Source organism: Mauremys reevesii, linkage group 14 (assembly GCF_016161935.1).
Source record: "Mauremys reevesii isolate NIE-2019 linkage group 14, ASM1616193v1, whole genome shotgun sequence".
NCBI lineage: Eukaryota > Metazoa > Chordata > Testudines > Geoemydidae > Mauremys > Mauremys reevesii.
Genome location: NC_052636.1, coordinates 25,447,400 through 25,463,824, shown reverse-complemented (window position 1 = coordinate 25,463,824; position 16,425 = coordinate 25,447,400). Strand labels below are relative to the sequence as shown.

The 16,425-nt window shown below is 51.2% G+C and overlaps 2 non-coding genes across 2 annotated transcripts; one reads left to right on the top strand and one right to left on the bottom strand.

Moving 5' to 3' along the window:
* Positions 1-7,566: 7,566 nt before the first annotated feature.
* On the top strand, positions 7,567-7,639 carry TRNAV-CAC. Its single transcript has one exon. It is a non-coding gene; the product is annotated as a tRNA-Val (tRNA).
* Positions 7,640-10,566: 2,927 nt separating this feature from the next.
* On the bottom strand, positions 10,567-10,640 carry TRNAT-AGU. Its single transcript has one exon. It is a non-coding gene; the product is annotated as a tRNA-Thr (tRNA).
* Between the last annotated feature and the right edge of the window lie 5,785 nt (positions 10,641-16,425).

The window sequence follows — 16,425 nt, the reverse complement described above, 5'->3', positions numbered from 1 at the left end:
AAGCAAGAATATAAAAGTGCCTCCCCCCACTGTGCCACCCAGCCCCTTGAAACACCTCCCCAGCACCGCCCGCCCCAAAGAAACAAACCCTCCTTCCCAGCGCCCCCACTGAAACAGGTGTGGGCCAAAAAGGAAGGTTGGGGGAGGGAAGAAATGGCCCCATAGGGTGACCAGATCACAGCAGTAAAATAGGACCTGCCCCTCCCCGCTCGTCCCCATCATCACACCCTCTTCAACCCCTAGCTCCCCGCTGGCCTGCTGCGTTCCTCCTAGTCAGTCCCCACCCACCACTCGCCTCCTTTCACCTCCTCCCTCCCGGCCAGAAACCCCATCCCTGCCCCTTGAGCCCCTGCTGGCTCACTGCTCACCTCTGTGCCCACCTGCCACTTGCCAACCCGCTCGCCTCCGACTCGCCCGCCCCCCAGTATAAAGCCTCATTCAAAGACCCAGGGGTCACCATATTACTGCACCCAGCAGTCACTCAGTGCAGTTGTAGATAAATCTCTGCATTATGCATTTTTGTATAACTTGCCTATGACTTTGTATTGAACCTTGGTAATATGTTATAGGGGGCCCCTAAGGTAGTGTAATTAAGGTAATAGAAAATGTCTTTTGCTAGAAGTAGAATAAGATCTTCCCCACCTTGGTAATCCGTCGCCCTGTTGAGTGAATGAGGTGGGACTGAGGAAAGCAGCACCTCCAGACAGCTGCACCCCTTGGAGAGGGGCTGGGAGCCCGACCAAGGCCAATCAGATCTGGCAAGTGGGCTGGCTAGAGAAGAGCCGACACACTGACGGCCTCGGGGGTTAGGAGCAAGCACCTTCCTGTGGGAACCCCCTCTGTGCAGCACTGGGACAACCCCCAGCCCAGAGAAAAGCAGCAAAAAGGACCAACAGACACTGTCCCAGATTTTGAATCTGAGAGATTTGCCCTCTCCATCCGCCGACTCGGCTGACCTCCTCACCGCCCCAGGGGAGTATGGACCCCAGGGGTCACTATATTACTGCACACAGCAGTCAATCACTGCAGTACCAAACATTAAAATACTGAAAATGGCGCCTCCATCCACCGACTCGCCGCCTCCTCACCCCGCCCCAAGTATCAGTGGCAGCAGGTTTGTAGACGTTTTGGTGGTGCCCAGACCACTCAGAGCTCGCCCCCGAACTCTTCCCCACACTTGCCTAAGGCTCTGCAAGTGAGTTTGGGCTGGGGGAGGAGGTCTGGGGTGCAGGCCCTGAATTGGGGCAGGGGATTGGGGTGTAGGATGGTTGAGAGGTTGTGCTCTGGGATGGAGTCAGGTGCAGGCTCTAGAATGGAGTTTGGGTGCTGGATGCAGGCTCCGGGCAGGGGCACAGGGTGCGGGTGGCTCTAGGCACCAGTAAAGCAAGCAGGTGCCTGGAGCAGCCCATTTGCAGGGGCAGCAGCCGGCAGGGATCCAGCCTGGGAGCGGAGAACCAACCGGGAGCCCTGAGAGCTGTAGTTCCTTGATTAGCTCCCTGTCTATAGAGCCAGCCCTGGAGCAGGGAAAGAACCAAATTTCCCAGCATTCCCTTGGCTGCTATCAACAGGAAAGGGAGGGGGAGGGAGTATGGTAGCCGAAACCTCATGCTGCACCTCGCTGTGAATGGAGAGGGGGGTGGCACTGTGAATGGGGAACAAATGTGCCCAAGGAGTAGGCGGCTTTGGCCCAGAAGCAGCAAAATTCATCAAACATAGAACTGGTTCTGACTTATTTCCTTGGTCTTAAAAGAGAACAACAAGGACCTGAGTCTCCTCCCTGTCAATAACTCCCTGCTCAGCCAATCAGGGTAGAGACTGAGGACGGGAGGCTGAGGGTTCTCACCAGAGAGCCCAAAGGATGGCCCAGGTCACTGGTGGGGATCACTGCCCGAGCACTAGTTCAGCCCCACATTTTGAGCACTCTCCACAACACACACCCCTCTCCTGGTGTTGAGAGGGGAACAGGAGAAAGGACAAAAGGTGAAACAAAAAGGACAAACCCCAATGTCCCCAGTAATTCTAAGGGACAAAATCCCAGGTGCAGAATAAAATTCTGCCTCCTTAAGCTCATGTTTTCCATGCCTAGAATTCAACTGTCACCACATGGATCAGACTGAACAGGTTTCAAACCTCCAGGAGGCTCTTACCTTCTAAACAGGGACAGCTGTTTTCTAGTAAAATCACTGAAAGGGAAAGAGAAAACTCGAAAGAGGTTCCTCCTGGCGCTCACGTCCGTGAACCCGAATACTCCCTCAGTCCTCAAAGAGAGACCTGGAGAAGGAGACTTGCTGCAGCAAAGCCACAGGGGTCTCTGAGGTTTCCTGGCCCTCGCCCCTGTCCTGCCTGGCTGATGTCAGCATCTCTCTGTGAGGTCACCACCTCCCCACCACCTTGGACCAATAGGCTGAGGTCCTGCCAAAGGCCTTTGTGATGTCACTGACGCACCCCTCCCTTGCTGGGCTAATGTCCTGCCCCTGGCCAGGCACTTTGGAGGTTTGAGCTACTCCCTGGGGATCACCCCACTCAAGGAGCGTTCGTTCTAGGCAGCAAGCCGGCTAGACAGGGAAACATCAGACGCTGCTCCCAATGCTACACTCAGTTTTTCAGAAATTAGTCGACTTTATGGCCAGAAGAGACCATTAGAGCATCTAATCTGACCCCCTGCACATCACAGGCCTCCTGTAGGACACAAGAGCTACTTTTGAGGCAAACACATTCCAGAAAGGCATCTAGTCTTCATGAAATGACATCAGGAGATGGAGAATCCACCACTTTCCTTGGTAGCTTGTTCCTGTGGTGAATCATCCTCGCTGTTGAATTTTTGTGCCTTAGTTGTAATATGAATTTGTCTCTTTTCACCTTCCAGCCATTGGCTCTTGTTAGGCCTTTCTCTGCTCGATTCAAGAGCCCTTTAATACCCAATCTTATCTTTCCATTAAGGCATTTCAACACTTCAGTGAAGTCACCTTTCAATCTTCTTTTGATAATCTAAACAGGTTGAGCTCTTTCAATAGCTCCCTAGAAGGTATTTTTTCCAGTTCTCAGAACATTAGGTGGCTCTTTGCTGCCCCAGCTCCAATTTCACAACATCTTTTTCAAATGAGGACACCAAAACTGGAGGCAGTATTCCAATATCAGTCTCACTGATGCCGTGTCACCTCCTGTGACGTTATTGACATAATCTGTAACTGTATAGCTCACCGTTGCGACCACTGTTCTATATTTGCAGCCAATATTACAGAGAAGTGGTCGTGTAAGGGGTCTATGGAGAGGTTCTGATTGGCTGATTATAATGATGCTATCTCTAGATGTGTATCGTTTTTTTGTAGTTGACATTATGAATATTAGCTCTATGCTGCCTGTATTTCAAACTTGTGCTCTGCTTCAGGGAATGATACCTTTGTTTAATTGATGAAAACATAAACTAGACACTTAGATGATTGGAACTGATTTCAGCAGATGGACAGCTTTGCTAGGTTTTTATGCATTTGGACAGCAAAATGTTGAGTGTTCATATTCATTTCAAGCATCCTCATATGGTGGAGCTCCTGAACATAATGGAGAATGGAAATGTTTTTCTTTTCTTTAAGAGGGCACCTGGGTTTGAACAAAGGACCACTTGATCTGCAATCAAACACTCTACCACTGAGCTATACCCCCATTACAACAGGAGTATGGAATCGTGATCTCCAGGACTTTGAAGGACAGATCCTGCTTCATCGAGCTCCTTTGCCATTCCCAGATCACAGGTGGTTTTAAAAATGGGGTTTGATTAAACTTCTTAAATGTGGTAAACACCACAGCTTGCACACCCACCGATATAGCTTCTCCCCATGACAGAGCTGCCACCTCCTGGGGAAGTGGATTGACTACACCAACAGGAAAACTCTCCCCCCTAAGCATGGAGCAGTGGTTCGCAAGCTGTGGGTCAGGACCGCAAAGTGGGTTATGACCCTGTTTTAATGGGGTCACCAGGGCTGGCATTAGACTTGTTGGGTCCTGGGGCTGGAGCCAAAAGTCTGAGCCCCCCCACCCAGGGCTGAATCCCTCAGGCTTTGGTTTTGCCCTCCCCCCACTGGGGCTCAGTCTTTGGCCCTCCCCCAGTGGAGGGGCTTGGTCCCTCTTTCCAGGGCTACGTATTAAGTTATTTTGGCAGAAGGAGGTTGCAGTGAAAGGACGTTTGAGAAACCCTGGCATAGAGCATCTCCATTACTCAGCTGCAGCAGCATAGACTCACTGTTTGAAACATTGACCTGGCCTTAGCCTCTGAATATGTCTAGGCTTGGCTCCCTGTGGCACTGTTGTGATCAGACCCTGGAAGTACAGCCACGGAGACACCACACACCAGCCTTGCCTAGCTGGCAAGGATCAGACCTTCACAGAAAGGCACCCATGGTTTTCTAGCCCAGCTACCTAAGGCCTCAGCCACAACCACTTAACACAGGGGCCTTTCTACACTCTGGTTCTGTTCTCACTGAAGGGTCATTACAAATTGCTCAGACCAGCTTCCCCAGCACACTCACTGCTGTGCAGCTCTGTAACTGTGGCCATGGCTGAACAGCAAGAATTCCTGCCCATTTCCCTACTGGCTGGAGCATGATGAGAGTGTGTTTGTGGTTAATGATGTTGCTGTAGATTGTTCATTCCCTGCCTTGGCAATTCAGACAGTCCCTTTTCCTGTTGTATCGCCAGCACCTCTGGGATTCCAATAACAGGGGCAGGTTTTCTCTGGGCATTGAGATTTTTGAGGGCGTTGGTGGCTCCTTTCTTTCCTCACCCTGGAGTAAACTCAGCTTTTTATTCCATCCTTGATGACTCATGGAATAACAACAGCAGCATGAAGAGGAGAGTGAATATCTCACTGCCAGGGGGAAGGTGGACGCATTCCCTCTGTCTGACCATTGCCATTGCAGGAGAGAAGGTTTCAGTGGAATCAAATGCCCTGGCTCAGACAATAGACACAGGGAGGTTTTGCTGTTCATGGATCTGTGCAAAGGAAATTGTGGGTCTGTGTGAAAATGAGGAGGGATATGAAATGCCCACGTGGTGGTGCCTAAGGCAAAAGGGAACCCTAGAGGATTAGAACAGGATAGGTTCTCAAGCAACACGTTTCTTACTTTGCCCATCTGTTAGTTTTGATGATTATCGATGGAAAGATTTTGCCATTGGGTTGTGTGTTTACACAGAAATTAACATTTACCAACAAATACGTAATTCTTCCTAGTCTGCTGGTGGTGAGTTTAGAGGGACACACTCACTCTTCCCACCCCCCATGCCAGGCCTGTGCTCTCCAGAATGTCAACTTCCCACAGAGCTTGGATCCTTCCCTCATCTCCCCCCAGACCACTGCCCCACCCCCACTTCTGGGGTCCCCTCCCAACACTGTCCAACTCCCCTGCTGGCAGGATCCCTTCCCATTCCTTTCATCTCCTGCCTCCCCTCTGAGCAAAAGCTGTGCATTGTTCCCACAGTGGGAATTGAACTCAGGCTGTTTGGGTGAAAACCGGGAATCCAGATCACAAGACCATATGGGACTTGTATATTCAATAGCACATTTACACCCAATAATTCAAAGTAGCCATTCAAAAAAACTTCAAAAACAGACTTCAAAGAGAAATTGCAGTTACAATTGATTTGCAAACTTAACACCATTAATTGGAGCTTGAATAAGGACTGGGAGTAGTATCAGAGGGGTAGCCGTGTTAGTCTGGTTCTGTAGAAGCAGCAAAGAATCCTGTGGCACCTTATAGACTAACAGTAGCTGGCTCACGACAAAAGCAATTTTCCCTCTCTTGGTATTGACACCTCCCCATCAATTATGGGGAGAGGACCACATCCACCCTGACTGAATTAGCCTTCAACACTGGTTCTCCCCTTGTACGGTAACTCCCGTCACTTCATGTTCCAATCTATATTTATGCCTCTATCTGCAGTTTGCACTCCATGCATCTGAAGAAGTGGGCTTTTTACCCACGAACGCTTATGCCCAAATAAATCTGTTAGTCCTTAAGGTGCCACCAGACTCCTCAATGCTTTTAATTCTAAGCTGACCTTAACCCTTTCAGTACCCTTACAAACTCAGATGCTTCTCACCACAGGCTGGCTGGTGGCTTTTCAGCCAGGCTCTCCCCTTTCATCAGCGCTTCAGTTGCTTGGTGTGGGGGTGTCTGTAGATGTAGGTGACAGAGAGAGATAAAGCCTGGCAAATGTCTCTCCTTTTATCATGTCCTTTCTTCCCTCATGTCTTTGCCCCCTCCCCCTTCAGAGTCAGGTGAGCATCACTGCATCTCTCCAAGCAAGTCTGAGCAATTCCTGGGGTGTCCTCATGCAGGTGAGTCATTGCATTGTAGCTCTCTTGCTGGACAATGGCTGTCGATGGTTGTTTGACACCCTGTCCGGGTGTTGGTTACTTTCCTTGCTGTTGCCATTAGGGAGCTAATATTTGGCTGACTCCCCCACCTTGCAGCACAGTGACAACCACGCTGCACAATTCTCATAACTTCATATGCATGAATGGTATACATCCATTGGTAGAGAAGTGACTTTCAGCAGATCATATCCTTTCCTGATACCTTACAAGTCATGCTCTATATGTAAGATCACGATGATATGAAAATGAGGATTATGGGGTTACAGCCGCTCCCAAAGGTATAGTATGTCACACTGAGATTCTATTTTCCTTTGTTCTGTAACAGCATTACAGAGATCCAGTGACTGACCAATGGCATTTCCAAGTGCTAAAATAGCAAGCGATGTCGGTCTCTCATTGGCCATCAGCAACTGAAGATGTGGTTTAATGAGCCGGAGCTCCAAGGTGAGGGTGGCTCTGTCCACTGCCTTCCGTTGCGCTGCTGGGCCCCAAGTCCGTGGTGGCCAATAAGTGATGCTGGGAGAAGAGAGTGGGGTGGCAAGTGGTGGCAGGACTTTTGCCACCAGGGTCTAGCTGCCCAACTTCCTCCTGGTACTGCTGGCCCCCCGTCACCTTCAGGTAACCCAGGAACTAAGGCAGGAATAGGGCGAGGAAGCAAGTAAAGCTGAGCAAGGAAGGCAGAAGTGAATCTTGTCTTCATGGGCCACTCGCAATGGGCCGCTCGCAATGACGTCCTTTTTCTGTGCCACAACTGACAACAACATCCCAGACAGAAAAGTAATAGGCCAAAAAGAAACCGAGCAGCTGCTGAAGTAGTTCAGTTGGGAGCATGCTAGACTAACAGGCTCTTCTATCCCCTTTGTGCACGGGTGGGATGTTTTCTGAAAGTGCAGCAGTTCCTTTAACTGCCACGAGTCCGTCATTTCAGGCTATGCAGCAAGAAAAGGCAGCATGGGCTTCTGCACCGAGTTGGCCCACCTGACCTTTCATTCTTCTCTTGCTCTTTGTCAGCAAGGGGAAGAAAAAGAAGCTCTCCCTCAAGCTGGAGTCACAAGGGTGACGTAAGGACGACTTCCTGAGTGCCCGCTCCAGTCCTCTGCTCTGCCAGCTGACCTATTGAAGGACTGTCACCACTTTCTCCAGGTTTGTCCATCGGTCTGTGCCAGGGTGAGCAATAGCTAAACTAAGCTGTTGGAGTTTCTGTAGCGTAGTGGTTATCACATTTGCCTCACACGCAAAAGGTCTGTGGTTCAAAACCAGGCAGAAACATGCTGTCTTTTGCCAGATCCCCTTGCTGTTCAGGAAGGCCTCCTCCTTCTCCTATTGGCCTGTCCGTGGGATAACTCCAACCCCTGCATGACAGAGGGTGCTGACAGCAGTGGAGAAAGCACCTTGGCGTCAGGCTGGAGAACCTAGAGGAGTGGGGCGTGTCACCTTTTGGAGGCTTGTGGCTTGGCCTCCTCTGCTGTTGGAGGTTGGCCGGTGGAGGCCGGCTCTTCCTGCTGGCCTCCTCTATGTGACTTGCCAAAGGAGGAAGTGAGGCAGGAATGGGGCAAAAGAGGAAAGTCGAGCTGAGGAAGGCAGGGCAGAAAGTAAGCACATCAGTGCGGCTAAATGGGGTTAGTAGAGCATCACCATTCGTTCTGCAAAGCCGGGGGAGGTGCGGTTGGCTGCTGGGAGGCAGAATCCTGTGCCTGCCTCTTGGCTTCCCAGGGGTGGCTCCTTGCAGCCCAGGAGAAGCGGGGTTCTGGGGGGAAGGAAAAGCAGCAGTGGCGAGGCTGAGTGGGCTCCTTTCTGGCCGACATGTTGGGCTGTGGCGGGAGGGGGGGCGGTTGGGAGTTGCCTGTAAGCCATAAGTGGACTTGGTGCAGTGAAAACCGCTGCTCCATTCTGGCTGACCTGGGGGCGCCATTGATGACATGGGAGTGAGGGCAGGGCGCTGGCTGTGAGCAAATGGGATCCAGGAAGCCCCAGCCTGCCCCTCCAGGGGCCCAGTCTTCTTCTTCTGTCCTGCCATGGGGAGCCCGGCCTAGAGCCTGCCCAGCATGTGCTGCAGCTCGAGCATTAAGCCTTCCTGTGTGGCCTGTGCTGGAGCTGACCCTGGCCCCCTGTGGGGCACTGTTGGGGCAAATCCCGACTGCAAATAATTCTGGCCACAAGATCAACCCATTGGGTCGAATGGGGCAAGCTGGAGGCCTGGTGCCTTAGTCTGTGGGGCCAGCAGGTCAAGCCATTTTCCCTGCATGTGGGGGGGGAGGCAGCCGCTGTGGTTCACCCTTCCTGCTCCCTGCGCTGCTGCACCCTAAAATCCCTGTCGGCCGGCAAGATGGGCTGGGAGCCTGGAGAGAGGAGGCAAAGGGGTGGCCCGAGCCCCCTCGGCCACTGCCCCTGCCCCGGCAGCCCACAGAGACCTGATGCCTCCCAAGTGACACACGGAGATGTGCCAGCAGCGCTAAGGCAGCTCCTGCCCACTCTGCCCCTCCTCCCTGCCACATTGCTCCTGGAAGTGGCCGGCATATCCCTGCAGCCTTGAGTGCAAACGCCACAGCTGACCCGCCCCCGTATCCCACTGCCTAGGAGCCACTGCCGGAGGGGAGTGTGTGCCAGTCACTTTGGGAGCTGTGCTGCCCGAGGTAAGCACCTCCACCCCCGACCACCTCCTGCACCCCTACCCCTGCCCCAGCACAGAGGCTCCCTGTGTCTTGAACAAGCACTTTCAAGGATTGGCCAAGAACTTCTGCTCTGTTTCTGTGAAAGAGACACAAAAAAGGGAGCCCAACGGACAAGTTTAGTTCGCAAGCACAAACTGGCAGGGCCAAGCCTGGATCTCTCAGTTACTCAGAAGGCTCTTCAGCCAGCTCTTCCCAAAAGCCAGTCTCTAGAGGCTTTTGTGACATGATGTACTTCAAAATAGCTCCCTGTAGCTCACATAGTCATCATTCCTATATGGCTGTGATATGTCCTACCAACCATTCCATGTAAGTTATCATATGAAAAGTCATGATCTGCTGAAATCGGTTATTCTGTCCAAATATGTATAGCATGAGGGTGTGTGAAGTTATGCATTTTGCTGTATGGTTGTTACTGAAATAGGCTATAATTTTGCTAGTGACCCCTGCCGAGGAGGGTGTTCAACAGCCATGAATCAGCAGAGGAATTGTAATTAAGGGATTTCCAATTCAGTGACAGATGCCCAAACACAACACTGTGGGGACCGCTCAAGTCTATGACTCAGTTGCACAAGACCACACCAGGAGGATTCCCCAACCTAGTGACTCAGCAGAGCCCACCCGGACACGTCTGGGCAAGTGTCTTCTAGACACTTGAACTAAGGCTATAAAATAGGAGACTGGGGCATCATGTTTTTGCCTTTCTCCTCCCCCACCTATGCTGGAAGCAGCAGGAATCCTGAGAAAATGAAAGTCATCTGAGGACAATAATCCAGGTTTTAGGGGGAATTCTATGTATTAAGGAGGGTAACATCCAGTAGGATGAGAAAATTGCTTGACCTAACTACTGCCTAGTGTAATAAGGTGTAAAGTTTAGATTTTGCTGTGGTCGTACAGTGCTTAGTGCTCTGCATTCTGGCCTCAAGAGCCATGGGATGCATGTTGAGTTACAATGACCTTTTCCTTGTCTCCACATTTCTTATGTGCCTCCTTCTGACACTTGTCAGAAAAAACAACTGGTTTCTTTTGCAAGCATTTGCATTGCAAGGCAGAGGCAGTCTTCTCTGTTTCCGCAAAAGATTCACCAAAAGGTGGGAAGAGCAGACACATTTGTTAAGGCACCACTGGGAGCTGCATCCCTAACTCCACTTTACCTGGCAGGTGAGTCACCCAGCTTAGCCACGGTGCGACTCTCTGGGACTTTTCTCCCAACCGCTCCATTTTTCATCAATGACAATCAAAAGGAAGGTGACAGGACATCTGTGTGTGAACATCTCCAGGGAATCACAAGGACATGTGGCGCAGGCTCTCGTGTTGCAGCAATTGCAGTTGAAGCAACCACCATGCCAATGCCAGTCATAGCAGCGTTTTCATCAACTCCAGGTTTGTGATTTGATTGTTTCCAATGCTTCTCTCCAAAGAAGCTTTTTCCTTAGCAAGCAATGACTTGGATACCAAGGGAGGCCTCTTCTGTTTCCTAGGCAGACACAGGAAAATGTGAGCAGAGGAGACAAAAGCCATACACCAAAACACCACTGGGAGTTGAACCCAGGATCTCCTGTTTACTAGACAGGTGCTTGAGCCAGCTAAGCCATGGTGCCTGCCTGAAGAAGGTATTTGCAACTGTTTCATTTGATGGTTGAAGTCAGCACCTGCAAATTCTAATGTACAGACGTTCCCCATTTCCCTCAAGACTTGCAGACCTTGAGGTGTCTGGCTCTCCGTGCACAGAAAGCCACAGCTGAGTAGACAGAGGGCTTCTAACAGGTGCCTCTACCACCAGTCACTGTGATCAGATAATGGTTAGTGATCTGTGTTTCAGTCGCAGCAACCTCGGCTCAGTTCTGAGTCATGGTAACCTTTCCTTCAGCTCCAGACTTCTCATTTGCCACTTTCCATGTGTGATGGGCTGTCTGCCCCAAACAAGCAGGAGAAAGATTAAGGCAGCCTTGAAGAGGCTGTGCAGAACCCAGCCTATCAAGAAAGGGCTTATTGGGAGAGCCAATCAGGAGAAGGCTTGCTGGAGCAGCCCATATATAAAGAGCTGCTCAGCAGAGCAAGAGTTAGTCACTCCTTGGAGTTTGAGGAGGGAGGATTGGCTGCTGTGAAGGAAGGAAGGAAGGAAGGAGCAGGGAGGGCACCGTGATCAGAGCAGTGCTGGGGTAAGGGGTGCATGAGTGACTTTCTGGCTGACTACTGCCAGACTAAGGCCCTGATACAAAGGTGGAGGAAGGTTCTAGGTCTGTTGGGCAATGGTCCAGGGAAACAGATGGCAGGGTTGGAGGTTTAGACCTTTTGCCTCAGTAGCCACTGACACGGGTGGCTACACCCTGGACTGCAGCCGGCCACTGAGGCAAGTGTCTGGGTAGAGGACATCCCCAGCAGGGGAGAGAACTGAGTGGGGCACAGCCAGAGGGCTGTGTCCATAAGAGGACACTGAAGTCCTGAGAGCAACATGGGTCCTAAGGATCATAGAATCTCAGGGTTGGAAGGGACCTCAGGAGGTCATCTAGTCCAACCCCCTGCTCAAAGCAGGACCAAACCCAACTAAATCATCCCAGCCAGGGCTTTGTCAAGCCTGACCTTAAAAACCTCTAAGGAAGGAGATTCCACCACCTCCCTAGGTAACCCACTCCAGCTCTTCACCACCCTACCAGCGAAAAAGTTTTTCCTAATATCCAACCTAAACCTCCCCCTCTGCAACTTGAGACCGTTACTCCTTGTTCTGTCATCTTCTACCACTGAGAACAGTCTAGATCCATCCTCTTTGGAACCCCTTTCAGGTAGTTGAAAGCAGCTATCAAATCCCCCCCTCATTCTTCTCTTCTGCAGGCTAAACAATCCCAGTTCCCTCAGCCTCTCCTCAGAAGTCATGTGCTCCAGCCCCCTAATCATTTTTGTTGCCCTCTGCTGGACTCTCTCCAATTTATCCACATCCTTCTTGTAGTGCGGGGCCCAAAACTGGACACAGTACTCCAAATGAGGCCTCACCAGTGCTGAATAGAGGGGAATGATCACATCCCTTGATCTGCTGGAAATGCCCCTACTTATACAACCCAAAATGCCATTAGCCTTCTTGGCAACAAGGGCACACTGTTAACTCATATTCAGCTTTTCGTCCACCGTTACCCCTAGGTCCTTTTCTGCAGAACTGCTTCCTAGCCATTCGGTCCCTAGTCTGTAGCAGTGCATGGGATTCTTCCGTCCTAAGTGCAGGACTCTGCACTTGTCCTTGTTGAACCTCATCATGTTTCTTTTGGCCCAATCCTCTAATTTGTCTAGGTTCCTCTGTATCCTATCCCTACCCTCCAGCGTATCAACCACTCCTCCCAGTTTAGTGTCATCTGCAAACTTGCTAAGGGTGCAGTCCACACCATCCTCCAGATCGTTAATGAAGATATTGAATAAAACCGGCCCCAGCACCAACCCTTGGGGCACCCCACTTCGCCAATGGCCAGTTCAGATCTCAGGTTTGGGGGTGTCCCCCATTTCCACCTGCAGGGATTTGTCCTTGTGCGGGTGGGAAATGGTTCCCCCGAGTGATTTCTGAGCTGGGCAGAGGGTGAATGGGCAGAGGCTGGGGGGCCCTGAGACAGGGACACCTCTGGGCTGGGCTGGGGGGGCACTCTCTGCTGGCAACGGGCCTGGGAAGGGCCAGGAAGGGGAGGGAGGAGCCAGTGTCCCCCATGGAGACGGCCCAGCCCCAGCTACTTCCCCTCCCCCACCTGCCCAACCCAGCAGCCCCCCCCTGCACCACTTGCTAGTCACATTCCCAGACCCCACTGCCAGCCCCTCCCCACTGCCAGGGACTTTCTCACTCCAGCCCCCTCCTGTCCCCTGTGAAAAGACATCACCCAGGGCTCCCTGCCGACCATGTGAGTGTGAGGCACGACGAATCCGTCCCATTCTGTTGGTGATTCAATATCGCTGTGTAATCCTCCAATTTCCCATCTTTTCTCTTCAACTGTTAAATGGTGACACAAAATCTCCCAGAGGTTGGTGCTTCTCTTTACATTGGCAAATATTTAGTTTGTGCCCCATTTTCTCCTCAGTTCTGAAATAATGATATCAAATGCTCAAAAATCTTAACCCTTTTATACCCAGGTGTGTGTCTGAGATCAGGGCTCATATCGTATTGCCAGGTGCTGCAGAGACCCCAACTGAGCTGTGGGCCCTGTTCTGCCAGGCACTGAAGAGACCCCAGGTGAGATCGGACCCCACTGTTGTGCCAGGTAAAACTGGGACCTGGACTGATATCATGGGCCCCTACCCTCCCCTTGTGCCAGGCAGCGCACGACTGTGATCCAAACCACTGCCTCCATTGTGCTAGGCACTTCAGAGACCTCGACTGAGATCTGTGTCCCCGTTGGGTCTGACATTGCACTGACCCTAACAAAGATCACACCCCACCACTGTACTGGGCACTGCACAAACCCTGACAGAGATCCTGCCCCACATTTTGCCAGATGCTGCAGGGCCCTAAACAAAATCCGGGATCCTGTAATGCTGGGAGTTGCAGAGTCCCCGACTGAGGTCAGGCCCTGTTGTGCAGGGCTCTGCACAGACACCAAGATCAGGGTCCCCATTGTGACAGGTGCTGCACAGACACCAAGGGTATCTCTACCCTGCTGAGTCACCCATGCCAGGTGACTCAGGCTCACAGGGCTCAGGCGAGGGGGCTGTTTAATTGCAGTGTAGGTGTCTGGGCTCGGGCTGGGGCCAGGCTGTGGGACCCTGCGAGGTGGGAGGGTGCCAGACCTTGGGCTGCAGCCCCAGCCGGAACATGGACACCACAATTAAACAGCCCCACAGCCTGAGCCGTGTGAGCCCAAGTCAGCGGGCACGGGCCAGCCGGTGTCTAACAAGTTTGCATGGAGAATTTGGGGCAAAACTGGAAACTGAACCCAGATTGTTTGAGTTCTTGCCTCTCCCCTTAACCCCAAGCCCAGCGTGTGTGTGCGCAGCGTTGTTTTGGTCTGTGTTTGCCTTGCATTGGCTTCCAAGGGAGGCTGTGGAATTTCCTTCATTGGAGGTTTTTAAGACCAGGTTAGAGATACACCAGTCTGGGAATGTCTAGGGATACTTAGTCCTGCCTCAACACAGAGGGCTGGAGTAGATGCCCTCTCAAGGTCCCTTCCAGGCCTACATTGAAATAATTCTCTTTTGTGCTGTGTCCTGTTCTACGCTGAGCTGTTTTGCATGGTGCCATTTGGAACTCTGATCGCACCTTGTTGTATTACAGTTTTATGGTGCATCGTTTTGCCTCAGCTTGTTGGTGCCTGTGCTGTGTTGCTTTGAGTTGAGCTATTTTCCGTTTTGTGCTTTTCTCCTAGGATGTCGTCGTTTGCATCGTGTTGCTTTCTTTTCCTTTGTATTGTCATTCTATGCTGTGGAATGTAGGTTGTTTTTTCCCCCCCTGAATTGCCTGACGTTATGTTGTGGTGGGTTTTATTCTGTATGTTGGGTTTTTATATGTATATATTGCATCACATCCTAGAAATGTAGGGCTAGATAGGACCTCAAGATGTCATCAAGTCCAGCTCTCTCTGCCGAGGCAGGACCAAGTATCTGTAGATTATCTCTGACAGAGCTTTGTCCTGCCTGTTCTTAAAAACTTCCAGGGACAGAGACTCCCCAGCCACCCTTGTAAGACTATTCCAGAGCTGACCTGCCTTAGCTCTGGGGACACCCACACAGACTGTAGTGGTGAGCAGCTCTGGAGAGAGAGGAGACCCCAGTGAGTGGCAGCTGGGTAAAGAGACTGAAGTTGGGAGGAGAAACATTGACGTGTCCAAGGTCACCCAGGCTGTCTGTGACAGAGCTAGAAATAGGTTCTAGTGCCACCGTACTGCTGTTTCTGAAGTTCTCTGCCACCCTGGTGTTTTAGGCACTGGTGCAAACCCTTAGTGTAGACAGAATTTACACTAGTGCACTCTGATTGGCACTGGTGCACCATGTCCCGGTTTGAAGATTTGAGGTGGGGGTGGGGGGAAGTGACCTCACAGAGGCCTGGGGCTGGCTGAACAGTGCAGCTGGGAAGGGAGGGGCAGCAGTGAGTGCTGGAGGTATGAGCCAGGAGCACAGCCCCACAGGGCTGGGCACTGACTTCTCCTGACCCAGGGGACACCCCCCAGCGAGGTGGTTTGTCCATGGATGCACAGGCTGTCTTGGCAGGGCAGCTCAGCTGCAGTCCCTGCACACCTCTTCCTGCAGCCTAATACAGTGTGCTTGGGGGACCTTCCCAAGCTGCGGGTGACGGGGCTCTGGAGCTAACAGGGTCTGTTCCTGGCTCTGTCACAGACCCGTTCAGTGACCGTGGGGAAGTCACAGCCCCTCTCTCTGTAACGCTGTCTTCAGTGTCTCGAGAGCGCGAGCACCAGCCTCAGGCAGACTGGCAAGAATCAGGGCACAAACCCCAAACTGGGTGCGAGGTCTGTATGGAGATTTCACCAACCAAGTATCCAGTGTAAACGCTTCAGGCTCTGTAACAGTATTAACATGGAATCACAGACAGTCCCCTTGGGTGATCCCATATATCTCACCATGCAGGTGAGCTCACCTTCGTGACAGATGGTCCCTTACTCCAGGGGTTCTCAACCTTTTTCTTTCTGAATCCCCAGTGATGGAGATTCCACAACCTCTCTAGGCAATTTATTCCAGTGCTTAACCACCCTGACAGTGAGGGAGTTTTTCCTAATGTCCAACCTAAACCTTCCTTGCTGCAATTTAAGCCCATTGTTTTTTATCCTGTCTGCAGAGGTTAAGAAGAACAATTTTTCTCCCTCCTCCTTGAAATGACCTTTTATGTACTTGAAAGCTGATCATGTCCCTTCTCAGTCTTCTCTTCTCCAGACTAAACAAACACAATTTTTTCATTCTTCCCTCATAGGTCACGTTCTCTAGACCTTTAATCATTTTTGTTGCTCTTCTCTGGACTTTCTCCAATTTGTCCACATCTTTCCTGAAATGTGGCACCCAGAACTGGACACACCATTCCAGTTGAGGCCTAATCAGTGCGGAGTAGAGCGGAAGAATTACTTCCTGTGTCTTACTTACAATACTCCTGCTAATACATCTCAGAATTATACTTGCTTTTTTTGCAACAGTGTAACATTGTTGACTCATGTTTAGCTTGTGATCCACTGTGACTCCCAGATCTGTTTCTGCAGTGCTCCTTCCTGGGCAGTCATTTCCTGTCTTGCATGTGTGCAAGTGATTGTTCCTTCCTAAGTGGAGTACTTTGCATTTGTCCTTATTGAATTTCATCCTGTTTACTTCAGACCATTTCTCCAGTTTGTCCAGATCATTTTGAATTTTAATTCTGTCCTCCAAAGCACTTGCAACCCCTCCCAGCTTGGTATCGTCCACAAACTTGATAAGTGTAAT